Genomic DNA, 17,763 nt, shown 5'->3' on the forward strand with positions numbered 1-17,763 from the left:
TCTCAAAATAAATAAGTAAACTTAAAAAAAGAATATTTGTTTAAATTGGTTGTTGAAGGATTTAGTAATGCCATCCTAAAAACAGAAACCGCAACTCTAGATTAATATCTAACATTCCTGAGAATAAACCTGAGTTAATATCAAGTTGCTGAATGTGGCAGTGAAAGAGGGGCAGAAAAGGATATTAGTGATTTTTGGTTTAAATGCTACAGTAATATTAAGAATAGTAGATATCCCAGTCTAATTAATCAACACATTTGTATGTTATTGGCAGCTATCTAGTTAATAATGTAATAATTAGAAGCTGGAAACAAATTCTTGGGTATTTCCAAGGAGAACTAGGAAAATGTAAGTGGTTTGCACCTGTTGTCATAAGCCTTGCAGATTTGGCAGCAAGAAATTCTGAGGTTTTGAGAGCAGACCAGTGAGAGAGGGTAAGTGAATTAGAAATGAGTAAAGCCAGAACCAGTGGCATTCCTCGCTGTGTGGCCCGGGACACTTTTATATCGGGATGTTCTTATGGACCAAACATCTGTGTCTCCCAAAACTTATATGTTGAAGCTCTAACCCCTAGAGTGGTTATATGTGGAGATGGGTCTCTAAGGAAGTAATTAAGATTAAATGTGGTCATAAAGGAGAGCCCTGGTCCAATGGGATTAGTGCCCTTATAAGAAAAGGTACCAGAGAGCTCATTTTCTCCCTGGGCACATTCAGAGGAAAGACCATGTGAGGACTTACTGGGAAGGTGGCTGTCTACAAGCCAGGAAAAAAAGCCCGCAATAGAAACCAAACCCTGCTGGAACCTTGATCTTGGACGTTCCAGCCTCCAGAACTATGAGAAAATTAATTTCTGTTGTATAAGCCACCCAGTCTATGGTATTTTTTTTTTATGTCAGCTTGAGCCAACTCATACAGATGTCCAAAGGGCTTAGTGACTTTGGGCTTCAAACTCGGCAGGAGTCAACTCCAGAAATACAAATTTTCTGGAACAGTGTGATTCGTTCTTGGCAATGTCCTAATTCTGAGTAACCTGTCTGTTAGCCAAACTATAAGAAGCAGGAGCCAGCCTCTGGGAAGCAGAAGCTTGGCTGGGTTTCAGGATTGGCTACATCAGGGTGGTAGAATGAGAAGAGCCAGTAATATGTTCTTGAAGCCAAAGCAGAGAGGCATTCTCATTAACCGAGACATTGTGGAAGGTGGGTAGGTGGCTGCTTCTCAGTGAAGGCATAGTGTCAGGGACTAGTGCAGGCCAGAAGGGATGAATTCCAGACCACAAGATTTCTCAAAAAGGACAGGCATACGTGACAACAGACAGCTGTTGGCTACTTTCAGTAGATACACTATTGCAGAGAAGGAAGGACCAGCCTCGTGGAACAAATGGCAAATACCTCAATCTAGCATGCGGTCAAGAATGCGTAGAAGGAGGGATTTCAAGACCAGCTCTGGAAGGTGCTGAGGAAGGCAGTGGTGCAAGTGAGGAATTACATTAGTTCTGGGTCTGTGAAAGTATCTCTGTTGAGAAATAGGTGACATTTTAAATATTGTCCAAGTGGCTTCCTTATTTCAGGGTACTCCTTGGCCAAGAAAGAGCTTGTCTGTTCTATGTAGACACAGAATATTTAAACGATTTGCCTTTTCTATGCACGTCCAGATGGCACACCTTTCCGGTCAAAGGCAAAAGCGTGCCTTTCTTCTTCCTCAAGAGGTGATGGGCTGTCCGTACAATGGCTGATCCCTCAGCATTTCTCATGCAGTTTGCCACCATGAATACCAGGCTCTCTCGCCTGTTGGAGGAGGGAGGGAAGCCGTTACTCAATTCTGTTTTAAAAAAAAAGTCTTATTTTCACGAACTAAACTGGAATCGTGTTTTTCAACATTTCATGCCTGGCCAGGGGGTGCCGCTGAACTGGTAAAATGTTGGAATGAGTAGCAGACTGCCTCGGAATTACCTGGAGTGTTTCTTATACACGTGGACATCTGGTCCCTGCGTCAGACCTGTGTACATGGGCCAAAGGAGAATTTCCATGTAGGAGGGGCAAAGCGTCAACCACCTGCTTGGAAGATGAGGTCACGGGAGGGATGAGCCTAGTTAAGGGTCTTTAGGCTGAGATTGCAAGTATGCACACCGTTTTTGCATTTCAATGTTCACACTGCTTCATTCTAATAAAAATAGCAGCATTTTCAAACATTTCACATTTCAAAATGCATGTAAGATTTTTATTTTAATTTTTTAAGGTTTATTTGTTTATTTTGAGAGACAGTACAGCAGGGGGTCAGAGAGAGAGAGAGAGAGAGAGAGGAAGAGGGAGAGAATCCCAAGCAGGCTCCCCACTGTCAGCACAGAGCCCAAAGCAGGGCTCAAACCCACGAAATTGTGAGATAGTGACCTGAGCTGAAACTAACAGTCAAATGCTTAGCCGACTGAGCCACCCAGGCACCCCTAAGATTTGTATTTTAATTAATTATCATCTTACAGGTTAGACAAGGCAAAGCTGATGTGGATGGTGGGGACTAAAAGCCCCATCCCCAGCCACTGCTAGGCACCCACATTTCCTACTAGATTAGGCTTTGTGTCAGCAGGACCCAGAAATCTGAGTTTCATCAACTCCCAAGTGATTCTCATATTTATTATGCCTGCTAAGGGGACGATACACATTTTAAGAAACACACTGCCTTTATGTAATATCTGGTCTGTGGAGACTCTATAGTAAAAATGAACTTGCAAAGATCTTTCTATTTGCACCATGGAGAAACCAATTAGAGGTTTTAGGCATAAATTCAACTACAGCTGCCTATAAACCATAAGAGGAAAAAAAGTCACTACTCATCCCTAGGTAGCGGCTCTAATTATTTTCTTGTAATAGTTTGACAGGTCAAGATTTAGACTACTGAGCACAGTGTTGCCTTTACAAAGCCCAATGTCACCTCTGTTTTGTGTCTGTCTTCTAGAGTTTTTCACTGGGGACGTGTACTTTTTCTCCCTTTTCTTGTGGTCTGGCAGTATGTAGAGATAGAGCCTGATGTCTTTCATTAACTTTTCCCCAAATCTGTGCTCTAAACTATAATGTGATTTATCCCCCCTACGCATTCTTTTTTTTTTTTTTCTTTTTTAATGTTGTTTTCTTTTGGAAAGAAGGGATTTCTGCATAGTCTCATCAGGATTTTCCCAATGCAAAACAAAGCACAGGTTGCGGTCTCCCCTCAGCAGGGTGCAAATGCAAAATTTTGGATAGCCACTTCAAGTTAACATTATAGTCAGATGCTATGTGGATTAGATCTCAGAAAGGGCATAGCAGAGAAGACTTTATTTTTTCCCTTTCTCAAGATAGGATTCCATGAGACCCTATCTGTTACCACCACCTCATTCAAATAAGTCATTCTGAAAGTGAACAACATTTGTAGGAGTTCCTTGAAAAAGCGAGCCTACGGCACACCAGAGCTACAGGCAGAGAAGGCGTATAAATGCCAGTCTGAATAACCACCGCGCCACTTTCACTTGGCTTATATTAAAAGCAATGGCTTTTCTAAGATTGAAGTGTTCTGTACGAGAGCCTTTTGTACCCTAAATGCAAGGCAAAGGGGCATATTAAAAAAAAAACAGTTCTTCTAAATTTTAAAGGACAGGGAATAAGTTCATAATGAAGAAGGAACTTTGTGAGTCCCCGTGGTGCAAAGGCAGAAATAAGAAAGAAAAGATATCAAAAAATATCATTATCGGGGTCTGGATTTTATGACATATCGATCTATTTTGGGTTGTTAGTTCATCTGTGCGTGGCTTAGCCTTTCTGATGGGAATCAAAGCTGCTTCCTTTTGACCCACCCTATAGGGGCCAGCATGGACCCCAGCATTTTATCTGGGAACCACCTATTAGATTTGTAGACCCCCCCATCGCTTCTCGGCCTTTTGGCTAAGATCAAGTGTAGATTTGTAGACCCCACCCTCAAGCCCCATGCTTCGACTTGAGGAAGATGTCTTCCTATGTGCTGCTCGGCTTGAAGATATTGAGAATCTACCTATAACTCACATCGTTTAAGATAATTTATTCACAGTAAACACAACACGAAAATGTTCGGTTTGCTGAATCATTTTTAAAATTTTCACCAAGGTGTCCATTTCCATGTAGTAAAGTACAATCCGTTATCTTCATTCCATTTGCCTTAGCCAGAGGGTGGCTTCAACCCATAAAAACTGATGTTGTCCAGTGAGATAGTCGTTTGTTGAGCTACACGTGTAAAACCCTGAATGATCATGCAGTCACCGGGACTTTCTAACCTCAAGTGATTTTTCTTCCCCAGTGCATACCGTTTAAGTATCTTGACCTTGATACTTGGCAGTTGGACACCCTATGCCTGATAAAGAGCCACTCAGTAGCAATGAGAAAGTAGTATCTTAACCTAATGAAGTAGATAATTTAAAACTCAGAGAAGTATATTTACAGTTTGCTTTAAAACAAAAATAAGTAGTGGACATCTAGAAGCAGCATTTTTGTTATTGGACCATGTGTTTTATTTCATTAATATCCTTTTGTTAATGATTTCTTTACTACCTCTGACATAACTGTTGGTTATGGCATTTGGTTACACCACCCTTCCTGTGCCTTAACTCGAATGCTAATGAATTGCATTTTAGCCTGTATAAAATGAAAGAAATGGAATATATAAATCCCCATAGTATAGGCTCTGTAAATCATTATTCCTTTTTTTTTATTATTTTCAAAAAATGATCTAAACAGCAATGGGTCAAAGAGTGAAAATTTGAATACTTCATAGCACCGAGGACCTAGGCGGTCTGGAAGTGTTTCAAATCTACTTTAACTCTGTTTCTGACAAGTGGTCCCTAAGTGTAGATTAAAGATTTCTCCTAATGCTGCACTTTCTGAGCCAATGCTTACTTTATATAGCTGCAATGAAGGAGCTAAATGTTTCCAATACGTATTAAATTCATTTTCAGTGAAAAATCCCAAGGCAAATGAGAATTTATAGCCTTGTGTTTAAGAAGAAAGTGAAATTATGAGTGAGGGAGATCTTTTTCTGGGTTGAAAAGAATTATTGAGGTTCAACCTTTCAGCGAACCTGTTGTCAGTACTAGCTATTTTTTCTACTTCTCCTGCCCGCAGTTCCCTTCTTATGGCAAGGAACCATGCTGGACATGATTGGTAAAGCAGACTAAAATGGGTGATCTCTGTCTCCAGGAGAGCTGGAGGTATACAATATACCTGTATAGGAATATTATGGTATGCCTATAGTGGACCATTCATATTTACCACATGGTAGACGTCAGAATATGTTCATTAATGGTGCAATGTCTATAGAGTAATATGGCCTCCGTTCCAGTCCTGCCTCTGCAAGGGATTCTCTGTCCCCCACTCCTCGGCCTCTCTCTCTCTTTCTTTTTTTCTCTCTCTCTCACAAAAATAAAACATTAAACAATTTTTTTAAAGAGTTTTGTACCTTCCTCTCTTCGTTTTCTTATCTGTAAACTGGCTACTTCAGTAGCACCTACCATACAAATTGTTGTGAGAATTAAATATTATGATACATATGAAATGCATAGACTAGTCCTTGGCAAATACTAAACACTCGGTAAAGGTTAGCTGCTTTTTATAGTTGCTAAGGAATATTCCACAATTCATCTGTTTCCCATAGAGATACAGTGAAGGCCCAGGTTTCAAAAACAAACAAACAATTTCTACCAAATGTATTATGAGTGGATTTGTGGAAGAGGTAGGATTGGATTTGAAGCTTGAAGGGAGAGGAGGATTTGGGTGAGCTGAGAAGCTGGAAAAGTGAATTGCAGGCAGAGGAAGTAGAAAGTCAGGTACCATGTTTGTGACACGGATTGAGGGCGATGAGTGGTCCAGTGACTTGGGCAGAAGACACCTGGAGATAAGATCAAGAAGGTAGGTGAGAAATACTACATGTAAGTGTCTTTGGTGTGAGGAAGGGATGGAGTTTAACTTGTTAACCACTAAGGCAGGGTCACTGAAGATTTGGGGGAGGAAATGGTTATGATTATTTCTTTTTTTGCATTGTGAAAGGCACATAGAAAGCTGTGCCCCGGTCATCATTTCCACTGTCTGGTTAATATACAACGGGAGTTAAATTGAGCCAACACAGAAAACTGGAAATGAGGAGATGGAGTGAGGGGGATAGTGCATTGTCAGAACTATCACACTTAATAGTTAATTAAGAGTGAAGAGAGAGCCCAGGAGAGAATAGCAGTTAACTGGTAGAAGAAAAACAGGATAAATAGCACTCTGATGCATTTTGTGAGCGTCCCACCTTTCAATGGTCTCCATCTTGACTTGGTAACGATACAAGGGCCCTGTATCCATTGTTTTCTTTTTTTTTTCCAAGACCCTTTGCATGTGGGTAAGGAAGAGGGAAGCCTGAAGTTCCTCCGACTTGCACACCCTGTAAACCATGAGGTTTGTGTAGTAGTGTTGCTTTGGGCACAGCTGAGCCTTAGGGAAGTTGGCTCACCGCAGATGCAGCCAACCCTTCACCACTGGGTAGACCAGCTGACCTAAGTGCTGGGTGCCCGGTGCCCACAGACGTAACTGGTGGTTCCGTTCCCATTCTTATATCACTTTTTTGGAATATGGCAAGAGAATTAAATAGCAAACAGGAAAAAAAAAAGTCCATATATATATTCTGGATATCGGGTTATTGTTTAAAGTTCTGGCATGATTTCTACCAAAATCAAGTCACAAGAGCTATTTAGCACAAGAAATAAAACAAAAGGCAAAACTGACATCATGGTTAGGTTCACCAACAAAATCTGAAATGACAACAGAGGGTGAGAAAGCCAAAATCCAAGCAAGAAGTGGCCCCGGGCAGTCATGAGCAGAATGAGTGTATCAAATGGAAGGGAAAATACAGAGGAAGATGTGTTGTGCAGTTCTCCTATTTCCATGCTGTAACGACCATCAGGTGTATGCGTTTACCCTTGCTTTGCCATCTGGATACATTCTTCTCACTGGCTCACCCTCCTTTGTGCTACATCAATGTGATATTTAAACAATAATTAATGCCTTGATAGAGTTACTCATTAATAAGGTAAACACAAAGTCAGAAAACGTCCTGAAATTCTGGAGTTGTGGATTTCTTGAATATAATACCTGTGAACATTCCAGAAACATTATATACATGCTACATGTTGAAAACAGAATGATTTCAATGTAAATTGTCACTACTTAGCTATTTTATTGGAAACCCTAGAAAATAATTCCCTCCAAAACAGATTCTAACAGGTAAAGTTTCACCACATGTTAACATTAGTTGAAAAAGCATACCTTTAAACAATATTGGGAGTATCATGAGTCTGGTATTCCAGCTGTACAGTTTCTTTTTTATATTTTTATTTTTTAACGTTTATTTATATTTGAGGGGGGCAGGAGGGGCAGAGAGAGGGGAAGACACAGAATCCGAAGCAGGCTCCAGGCTCCGAGCTGTCAGCACAGAGCCCGATGTGGGGCTTGAACCCACCAACCGTGAGATCATGACCTGAGCTGAAGTCAGTCACTCAACCGACTGAGCCACCCAGGTGTCCCCAGTTGTACAATTTCTAATATGAGGAATTTTGGGACACCTGGGTGCTCAGTCGATTAAGCTTTTGACTTTGGCTCAGGTCATGATCTCATGGGTGGTGGGTTCGAGCCCCACATCGGGCTCTGTGCTGACAGCTCGGATCCTGGAGCCTGCTTCGGATTCTGTGTCTCCCCCTCTCTCTCTGCTTCTCCCCTGCCCATGCTCTGTCTCTCTCTGTCTCTCCAAAATAAATAAACGTTAAAAAAAAAAATCTAATACAGAAGAATTTTTTCCGAGAATACTCAATCAAATGTCTAATGAATAAAACTTCAGACATGGTATCCTGAGGCAATAGGTAATAAATCATTCTGCTTCCGGGGATGCAGTCAGGATGAATGTATCCTTGTGAACTTCATCTTTGTCGGTTCCTCTGTGATTTGAAACATCAGTGTACAGATATGTCCAACCCAGAAGCTTCCGGGGCTTCTATGGACACACATATCCATCAGCATTCTGAGCATCTCTGTGTTGAGTCTCCACAGGAACCTTAAGGCAGTGCTGAATTCAACACCCCACACCCCGTCCTCAACCCCAGAGCCCCCCTCCCTCTGTGTTCCCTGCCTCCGGGAACTGAACACCACCTACTACTTTGTCCAGATATGAAATCTTGCTGTCCTTCTTAACTTCTCTCTTCTCACTAACTCTCGTCACATCTAGTAATTACCAAGTCTTGGACAATTGTACTTTTTAAACTTTCTCTAGTGCAACAACTTTTCCACATATTCTCTGTCTTCACTTCTGCCCTCCCTTCCCACACTGAGGTTTCAGCCATTCTTAAATACTTCTGGGTGCCAATAACCTGGTCCCCTTATCTCAGACCATTAAATGCTTCTCCTTCTCAGGTCCTTTACCTGCCTTATCCCTGCTGGTCCTTCAGGTGTCAGCTTGATGCACTTCTTCACAGAAGCCATCGCTGACCACCAAGACTGAGATCAGGGTTCCTCCACTGGTTCCTCCACTGGTTCCATACCTGGTCCTTGCCTCATACTATGGAGCATTTATTCCTCCGTCCTGCAATCGCCTGCCTTTCTCCTCCACTCCCCTCCAAGCCCCTGAGGGTATAGCTGTCAGCCCAGCACCTAGGCCAGTAACTGTCATAGTAAAGACCATTAATAAGTATTTGCTGGACAAATGCATGAACTAACGTTGTAGCTCCAACCGCAATCTTAGATAAATATTGACCAAGCAAAACTTAACATCTATTATATTCTAGGGAATTTAACACATGGATAATTTAATGAATGCTTTTCTATGAATAGATGTCTGTTCAGATTGTAGTTCTGTAATACACTATGGGATGCAATATATGTGATTGAGGAGCAGTGCTTTTAGCTTTAAAATTAAGCCTCAAATTGATCTTATGATAGAAATCAAAACATGTTTACTTTAAGCTCTATCCAAAAGTCAACTTCATAATCGGTAACATCTCAGTTAATGGTTGAATTTTTGTCTGTTGACTTTGAAAATAAAGATTCCAATGTACTTAGATAAATATTTTTTTATAAAAATTCTATAGTATTAACAGTGCTTGATGCATAGTATAGTAAGTGCTCAATAAATATTGGTTGAATGGCAATGACTAGAAAGGTATTAGAAACTTAGAAAGATGTTTAAAATGCTTATGAGGTACTCAAATTTGGAAACCGGTTTTGTATACAGTCTCACAGAAGTTGATTGTTGACAAGGAGGTCGGGAAGTGAGTGTCTCAGGTTTTTTTAAAGAAACATTTAATATCTGTGGTAGGATGAAGTATGACCACCCAAATATCAGTTTCTAATTACTTAGAACCAGCAAATGTTACCTTATAAGGGAAAAAGATGTCTTTGCAGTTGTGATTAAGTTAAGGTTCTTAATAGGGAAATTATCCTGGATTTATCAGGATGGGCCCTAAATGCAATCACAAGTATCTTATAAGAAGAAGGTAGAGGGGGATTTCATAGACAGAAGAAGCTGACAATATGACTACAGAGGCAGAGGCTAGAGTGATGTGGCCACAAGTCAAGGAATGTTGGAGCCACCAGGAGCTGGCGGAGGCAAGGAGCAGATTCTCCCCTTGAGCCCCCAGAAGGAGCACAACCCTGCCGGCACCTTTATTTCAGCCCAACAAAATTGATTTAAGAGTTGGGCCTCTGGAGCTGTGTAAGAACAAATTTCTGTTGTTTTTAAGCCATTGAGTTTGTTACGGCAGCTTTAGGAAATTAATACAATGTCCATGTGATCATTCCTTCTTATAATGTATAAACTTGAGATTATAGCTACGTGACTAAAACAAATAAATCTAGGAATAAAATAGATATTTCATTGGGTTACGCTTCCGTGTATAGAACAATTTCATGCATAAAAAGAAATAATCATATTTATTCTGGTTTCCTCCTCCTTCCTCATTCTTTTTTTTAAAAATGTTTATTTATTTATTTGGAGAGAGGAAGAGAGACAGAGAGGAAGAGAGAGAATCCCAAGCAGGCTCTGCACCAACAGTGCAGACGGGCTCAATCTCATGAACCATGAGATCATGACCTGAGCTGAAATCCAGAGGCGGATGATTAACCGACGGAACCCACCAGGTGCCCCCCTCATTATTTACATTAGACTATAATTAAGGAGAATGTAAGAGCATATTGGTAGATTATAGAATGTGAATCTAATCTGTTCCTTTGAGTGTATGTCTTGTTTCCAAAACATTTTTATAGGCAAATTAGATTTTCATAGAGGATTCATCACCCTTGTTAAATGTCGTATGAGCTTTGGTTCCCTCAACACTGTTGCTCATAGGCATGATATTTATGTTTTATTTATGTATTTTTAAATGTTTTATTTATTTTTGAGAGTGAGAGAGAGAGAGAGAGAGTGAGAGAACGACCAGGGGAGGGGCAGAAAGAGAGGGGGATAGAATCCAAAGAAAGCTACAGGCTCTGAGCTGTCAGCACAGAGCTCGACATGGGGCTCAAACTTGTGAACCACGAGATAATGACCTGAGCCAAAGTCAGAAGCTTAACCGACTGAGCCACCCAGGCGCCCCTTAACCTGTTTTATTTTTGGAAAACACATTTATCTCCTAATTATAAAATGAAATCTGTGAAATGCATAAGAGAACATAACTTAAACAATAAACTCTGCTTTTAAATTCAAGTGAAGCTATTATGTAAATACTGGCTTATTCTGCGCCCCCCCCCCACATTAACTGGAAACAGCAAAAATGGCATGAACAGACATTTATATTCTGTTATACGTGGAGAAGACATGTGTATACATGAATATACTTGGAGAAAACCTCAAAACAGTGCAAATAATTTACGGGAATATTGATCTATCTATTAAATCTTCTTTAAAGGAAGTCTTCATCTGTTGCTTAATTAACCACTGGATTTTTAACGGAAGGAAAGGAACATAGTATCCTGTGCACTCATGAAAACTATTTTGATATGGTTTAAAAGATTGACATCATCCTCAGCATCAGTTTGTGCGAATTACTACAGACAGAAGTTTTATGAATTATTTCTTTAATTCTGACATATCCCGAGACACAGACAGTAAGCAGTCTACCCAAGGCTGCACAGAGAGATTTAGCTAAGACTGAAACTCACATGGGTTTAATTTTCTGTCCAGTGTTAGACCAGGATTTCTACTACATTTCTGTCAAGGATTGTGCCTTCAAAGTGATTCAAGAAATCCTATGACTGGAAATGATGAAGGACTTGGGCTGCCTTACAACTGGGATTCCTTTTCTGCCCTCATCAAAGTGCAGTAGCATTGTTTCCATAGGAAGTTGCCGAGGCTCTGATGTGGTTTTATGTGCATACTATCTTAGGGTGGTAGAGGGTTTATCTGTAAAAGCCAGTGAGATCTTGAGCTTTTTTTTTCCTTTTGTTTCCATTCCTTTTCTGTCTAAAAGAGGAATGTTATTACCTATTACCTCAGGATACCATCACTGAAGGATAGATATTTGATTGAATATTCTAGGAAAAAACCCTTCATATTAGAAATTGTGCAATTGGGATACCATACTCCTAATACTCTTAATATTGCTTAAAGGTACGCTTTTTCAACTAATTTTGACATGTGGTGAACGTTAATGGTAAGGATATATTTTGTGAGGGAGTTATTTTCCAGAGCTTCCTATAAAATAGCTAAGTATGGAATGATTGCTTAGCTCAAAGCCATATTGTATTTGGCACATAACGTGTATAATGCTTATGGAATATTCACATTTACTATCTGTAAGAAAATGTCACAACTTCAGAAGTTCAGGACCTTCTCTAATTTCATTTTTACCTTGTGAACGAATTGCATTTATTCAAGAAACATTTGCTAAGTGACAATTACAAGTACGGCTAGGAGGTGTGGAAAGAGGGGGTGCCAACCTTGTAGAACAATGCCATCTAATGGAACAATGGCACTCACAAATGTGAGCATATATGTAATTAAAAATGTTCTAGTAGTTAGTTACATAAAAAGTGAAATAAATAGGCAAAATTAATTTCACCAAATATATACAGTATATTAACATTTCAATACACAATCAATATTTCAATTATTAATAATTTGTTTCATTTTTTGGCCATCAGTCTTCACAGTCCAGTGTGTATTTTTTGCATGTAGCGTATCTCAATTCAGACCAGCCACATTTTATATGCTCAGATGTTACATTGTGTGGCTCATCCTACCTTATTGGACAGTGTAGGTATAGAGATTTGCAATTTACTGGATGCAATAGGTTCAGTAGAATTTGTGTATTTCTAGGGATATTTACAAAGTGAGATGGGAACACAAAGTAGGAAACAAGGGATTCACTTGGATAAAGAGGAAAGTGATCAAGCAAATCTTTTTTAAAGTTGCAGATAGGAGCAATCTAAAAAACAAAAACAAACAAACAAAAAAAGGTATGAGAGCACACCAGCAATAGAAAGGAGAGAGATCAGGCATGAGTAGGTATCTTCCAGATTTCAAATAATTTGGTGATTAGTAGAGTATTAGGTACACCAGGGGAGGGGAAGGTGAAGAGAAGGCAGTGGAAAAAAGAATGTGTAGAAAGTAGGTTTCAGATGGAATTGTTAAAAATCCCTCTGCACTCTAACAAGGAGTTATGGACATTGTCACACAATCTAGTGCCACTGGATTGTTAGGAGTTATGAGATGTTCATTAAGATCAGTTGACTTATAAAAAAGGTTGCGTGGTCAAATAAGTTTGTGTAACATTGGATTAAATACAGATAAATTTATTTCCTCTAAGAATTTTCAGTCCTTATGATATTGTTTATTAAAATTCATAATGGAGGGGCGCCTGGGTGGCGCAGTCGGTTAAGCGTCCGACTTCAGCCAGGTCACGATCTCGCAGTCCGTGAGTTCGAGCCCCGCGTCAGGCTCTGGGCTGATGGCTCGGAGCCTGGAGCCTGTTTCTGATTCTGTGTCTCCCTCTCTCTCTGCCCCTCCCCCGTTCATGCTCTGTCTCTCTCTGTCCCCAAAATAAATAAAAAACGTTGAAAAAAAAATTTAAAAAAAATAAATAAATAAAATAAAATAAAATTCATAATGGAGATATGTAGTTTTTCCCTAATTAATTTGACCATTGAAATCTTTTTTTTTTTTTTCCCAAGGACCGTCTTGCCCAACCAATGTTCTCTGGAAAATTTGGCAAATGCTGATTTAAGTAGAGTCTCAGCTGGGATAAAAGGAGAACACTGTGTGACATTTCAAAAGTCTCTCCACTCACTTTCTTGTCTTAATTAGTATCTGACTTGTGGGTAACCAATCCCTCCATGCACATTTCAGTTTTGATTCAATGATTTTGCATACCCCCCTTTTTTGATCAGGACTAGAGAAATCAGTTGTGGAATTATTACCTCATATAACAACCTCACCATGGAAGGAAATGATATTATAGGGGGAAATTGGGATGAAAAAGAACCTTCCTCCCCCCCCCCCAAAAAAAAGGAAAAGAAAGGAAAGGAGAAGAGAGGGAAGGGGAGGGGAAGAGATCCAGGAGAAGGAAGAGCTGGGAAGAAGGAAGGACAGGATGGCAGGAGTGAGGAATGGAGAAGAGGGATAGGAAGGGAGGAGAAGAGATTAGAAGCAAGGAATTTGATTTCAGTTTTGACAGAAGAGAGCAAATGAAGAAAACAGACTCCGTAGTCAGGGGAAGGAGAAGGAGGCACAGTGCCCAGATTTTAAGAGAGGAGATAGTTTTAAGACAAATGTGGTGCCCAACAGTGCCAGATGGGGTAGAGAATCAGGCAGGAGAAATCTTCATGCCATGAGGACTCCAAGCTTACATTCTGTAAGCATTGATAGTCTCTGAGGCTAAGTAATTATTTTGTATGTTTGATTACAGAGATTTCTTTTGTAATTATAAAACTTGAAAGTTCATGCCAATTTATGGATATATGTGTTGGGGAAAGGGACTCAGGAAAAAAGTGTTAAGTGATGAATATAAAATCATTACAAGCATTGGACAAGCAGTGTGCGCTCTCTAAAGGTAGGGTCTAACTATTTGTTTCATGCGTGAAGAAAGAGGCATTTAACTTCCTTCTTAGATTTCTCTGAGCAAGATTTTGAGAAGCGCAGTTCTGCAGGTTTTTCACTTGGCTGTTTTTCCGACCTCCCTAGTCATTTCTGTCTGGTAATCTGCAGATTGCCTTCTTGTTGTGCCCTGGGAATAGAGTTCTCATGGGCCCACTGAGAGAGATCAGTGCTCTGAATTGATCCAGGAGCATTTGTCTCCCGTGAATAAGTAATTTAGAGTTGAGAGCATATTTCACACAGCCAAAGGTAAGAGACGTCTTATTTCACCAAGAAAGAGGTCATTTGAAGCAGGAGACACAGAGACTGTGCTTAAGGTAATTATGTGGACCAGGTGGTCTTCACAGCTAGGGCTGACTTTGATGAAAGAGAGATCATAGTCTGAAAATAGCCCGTGTCATGTTGAGTTCTGGAGGGAAAAAAGGAAAAATTTAATAACCGGCTTTGAAGTGAATACCAATATTCTGTCATCCCTCACTTATTTTCCGTGGCAGATTAAAGATACTATTACTATTTTCACCTTGTTTCTGTAGGAAAATTAAGAGCCCTGCTCTTTTTCCATTTCCTTAATTTATTCCTGAAAAACTTGTCCCAGTTATGCCTTTTGGGTTGAGCATGAATCTATTTGTTTTCACCTACAAATTTCTTTTTCTAAACTTAAGGTTATAGTTGAAAAAAAATGCTGAATCTAGAGCTAGCAGAGTATCAGTAATTTATCTTGTGTGGCCAGATCCACTTTTGAAAATGCCCAGGCAGTGTCTGCAGAAGTCAGGGGCACTGGGTTATAGATGTCTATGGATCCTATAAAGATTTGCTCACATTTGGGGTAGCACCTTGCTGAAAATACATTATTTCCTTGAAGTGGAAATATGGGAAGTGTTCATTCATTGTTTCACAAATTATTTTTTAAATAATGTTCTTCTAAAAGTAGAAGAATATTCTAGAATATTCTAAAAGAAGAATATATTCTAAAATATATTATTTTAAAAGTGTAATATATTACTTAGTATATATTATACACACACATAATCATAGTATAGTCAAGGTGGCCTGCATAAAACCTCACTTTCCTATCTGTATTAGTTTCCTTTGACTAAGGAAACTAACGGAGCACAAACAGGGTAGCTTAAAACAACAGAGATTTGTTCTCTCAGGATGCTGTTCTGGAAGTCAGGAGTTGGCGATTAGTATCACTAAGCCCAAAATCAGTGTTGGCAGGGCCTTGCTCCTTAGGCAGGCTCTAAAGGAGAATATGTTCCTTGTATCTTCCTGTGTGAATTGCTTGGCGAGTGAGCACAGCATTCTAATCTTCAAGGCCAGTATATTCTAATCTCTCTCTGCTCTATCCTTGTATCATTTTCTCCTATGTATGTATGTATGTGTGTCTAATCTCCTAATCTCCTGGCACTTCCTTGTTTTATGGATTCATGTGATTGCATTTAAGGCCTACCCATACGGTGCAGGATAATCTCCCCACCTCAAGATCCTTAACAGTTAAGGATCTGCAGAGACCCCTATATGCCACATAAGGCGACATTCAAATGTTCTGGAGATTAGAACATGGCTATATTTGGGAGGTGGGGCATTTTTCAGCCTCTGGAACTACTGAATACACATTCCCATTTCCTTCCCCACTAAGTGGTTTTGTTGAAGACATCATTGTTCCCATAAGATGTAGGCGATGATTTATGATGAATCTAAACCAAGATATGGCGGTCTGTCTCTACATGCTGTGTAGCTCTAGATGGCCCTGGAATCCAGTTCTGGCAAATGAGATGGAAGGAAAAATCACTTTGGGAATCAGTTTTCAGAAAGGGACTTCAGTGAAGACTCAGTGGACGAAACATGACTAAACTATTTCTGGCCCCATTTTCTAACTTGAAATCCCATATGATTCCTTTTTTCTAAGGTAACGGTTTGTGATCATGAGGCAGAGAGCCAATAAGGAGGGGAAAAAAGCAAATCTAAAGATGGGAAGTTTGAAAGATCATTATTAAGCAGCTGAAACAATGCCAACCACTTCCCATTCCAGTCTTCTTGATGGGTAAAAATGTAGAAATAAATACATAAATAAATAAACCAGTATTTGTTTAAGCCATGAGTAGTCAGATTTTCAGTTATTGCAGCCAAAAGCATCCCTGACTGTTACGTTCTGAAATGTTTGGAAAATAATGAGGAGCATGAAAAAGAAAATAAAAGCCACTGTTAATATCCACGCCCAGAAATCATCACTGTTCACATTTTGTAGTATATTCTCCCAGCCATATCAAAGGGATCCGGCAGTGTGTACTGTCTTAGAAATTGCTTTGCGTGATCTAATTATGTGACGACTACTCTGCCATGGCACTAAATGTTAGCTCGCAAGGCTGGTGGCCCATCATTTTGATAAACCGCAATTACATAACCTTCACCGAAAATGTATTTAAAAATTAAAAATGGAACATCTGAGTGTTGCATTTCTAGTCTATTTCTCACAGACCCCCAAAAGAATGTTTCAAGGTTTGTTTTTCATTACTGTTGTTGTTGTTTAGTGTTTCTTTGTTTAGTAATAAAATAGAAAATGAGCATGGACAGCAATATAAGAAAAACAGTGCTAAGTAGTTTAAGTGAAGAAGGCGTCTGAGCCAGAAGAAAATGTTGCCATTTTCACAGTATTTCATCTCCCACTTGAAGAGATCTGAGGGGAAAGGTCTGGAAAGATGAAATCTAGTTAGATTTGACTGAGGGAGTGACTGTGTTGCTAAGGGCATTCTCTTAATTATGTTTGATAGGAATCTTCTCCTTTGTTTTACTATTTTCTTTTAGTTATACATTCTCAAGTGTAGTGTTTCTTTTAACCAAAATAGCTTTTATAGAAAAGGTAACACAGCATAGCTGTGATATTATAAGCCTTGAAATATAAAACCAGTATGTAAGACTGATGCAAAAGAAAAATAAAACACTTCTTACGTTAGCTATTCAAAAAATGAATTAATTGAAAATACGAATCTAACCGCTAATTCTCTGTCACAAAACTTATAAGAGGGATCTGAGCCAGTAGCTTCAAGAAGACAAACAAAAAGCTTATCTCTTTCTCGTCGCTAGGAAGAAGTACACAGTAAGGACACGCTAAGCAAGTGAATCTCATTCTAGCAAAGGCTGACTATCCATGGAAATATCACCACTTGTGAAGAACCATAAGTAGCGGTGGGAGAAAGTGTTGAAGGATTTCTGGTGAAACCAATGATTCACACAGGAAAAATCTAATCCTGTTCTTTCTCACTAAACCCTTAGTCTGCACGTAGGAGTTTCTAATGAAGTTTTTATAAATTTGTAATCCCGCTCGTATTTTCCATTTGTAAGATGTATAGAGGGGGAGGTGTGATCGCGAAAGGAAATAGTAGGTTTCCATAGCAACGTAACAGACAATCCATAACATGGAGGTGATGGGATACAAACCTCTTCTTCCTCCAAAGTAAGGGGTGGAAGTAAACACTGTGTAGTTATCAGCCAACTCTAGACATTTTGTGGGACTCTGAAGATACTTAATTTAATTCAGAGCTGCCGCTCAGTTGCTCAGGACATGTCATTCCTGTTACTATTCTCTCCCTCTCCCTAGTGTCACAGTTGATAACCACTAGCAAACACAGGTGACAGAGAGGAGGGAGTGGGGTCTTT

At 39.6% G+C, this 17,763-nt stretch overlaps 1 protein-coding gene and 1 pseudogene across 1 annotated transcript in view; both read left to right on the plus strand.

Moving 5' to 3' along the window:
- Positions 1-17,763, plus strand: part of PLXDC2 (plexin domain containing 2) — a 446,547-nt gene that overhangs the window by 259,911 nt on the left and 168,873 nt on the right. The gene's annotated exons all lie outside the window — the stretch shown is intronic.
- On the plus strand, positions 3,889-4,137 carry LOC125920599 (uncharacterized; annotated as a pseudogene).

Source organism: Panthera uncia, chromosome B4 (assembly GCF_023721935.1).
Source record: "Panthera uncia isolate 11264 chromosome B4, Puncia_PCG_1.0, whole genome shotgun sequence".
Classification (NCBI taxonomy): domain Eukaryota; kingdom Metazoa; phylum Chordata; class Mammalia; order Carnivora; family Felidae; genus Panthera; species Panthera uncia.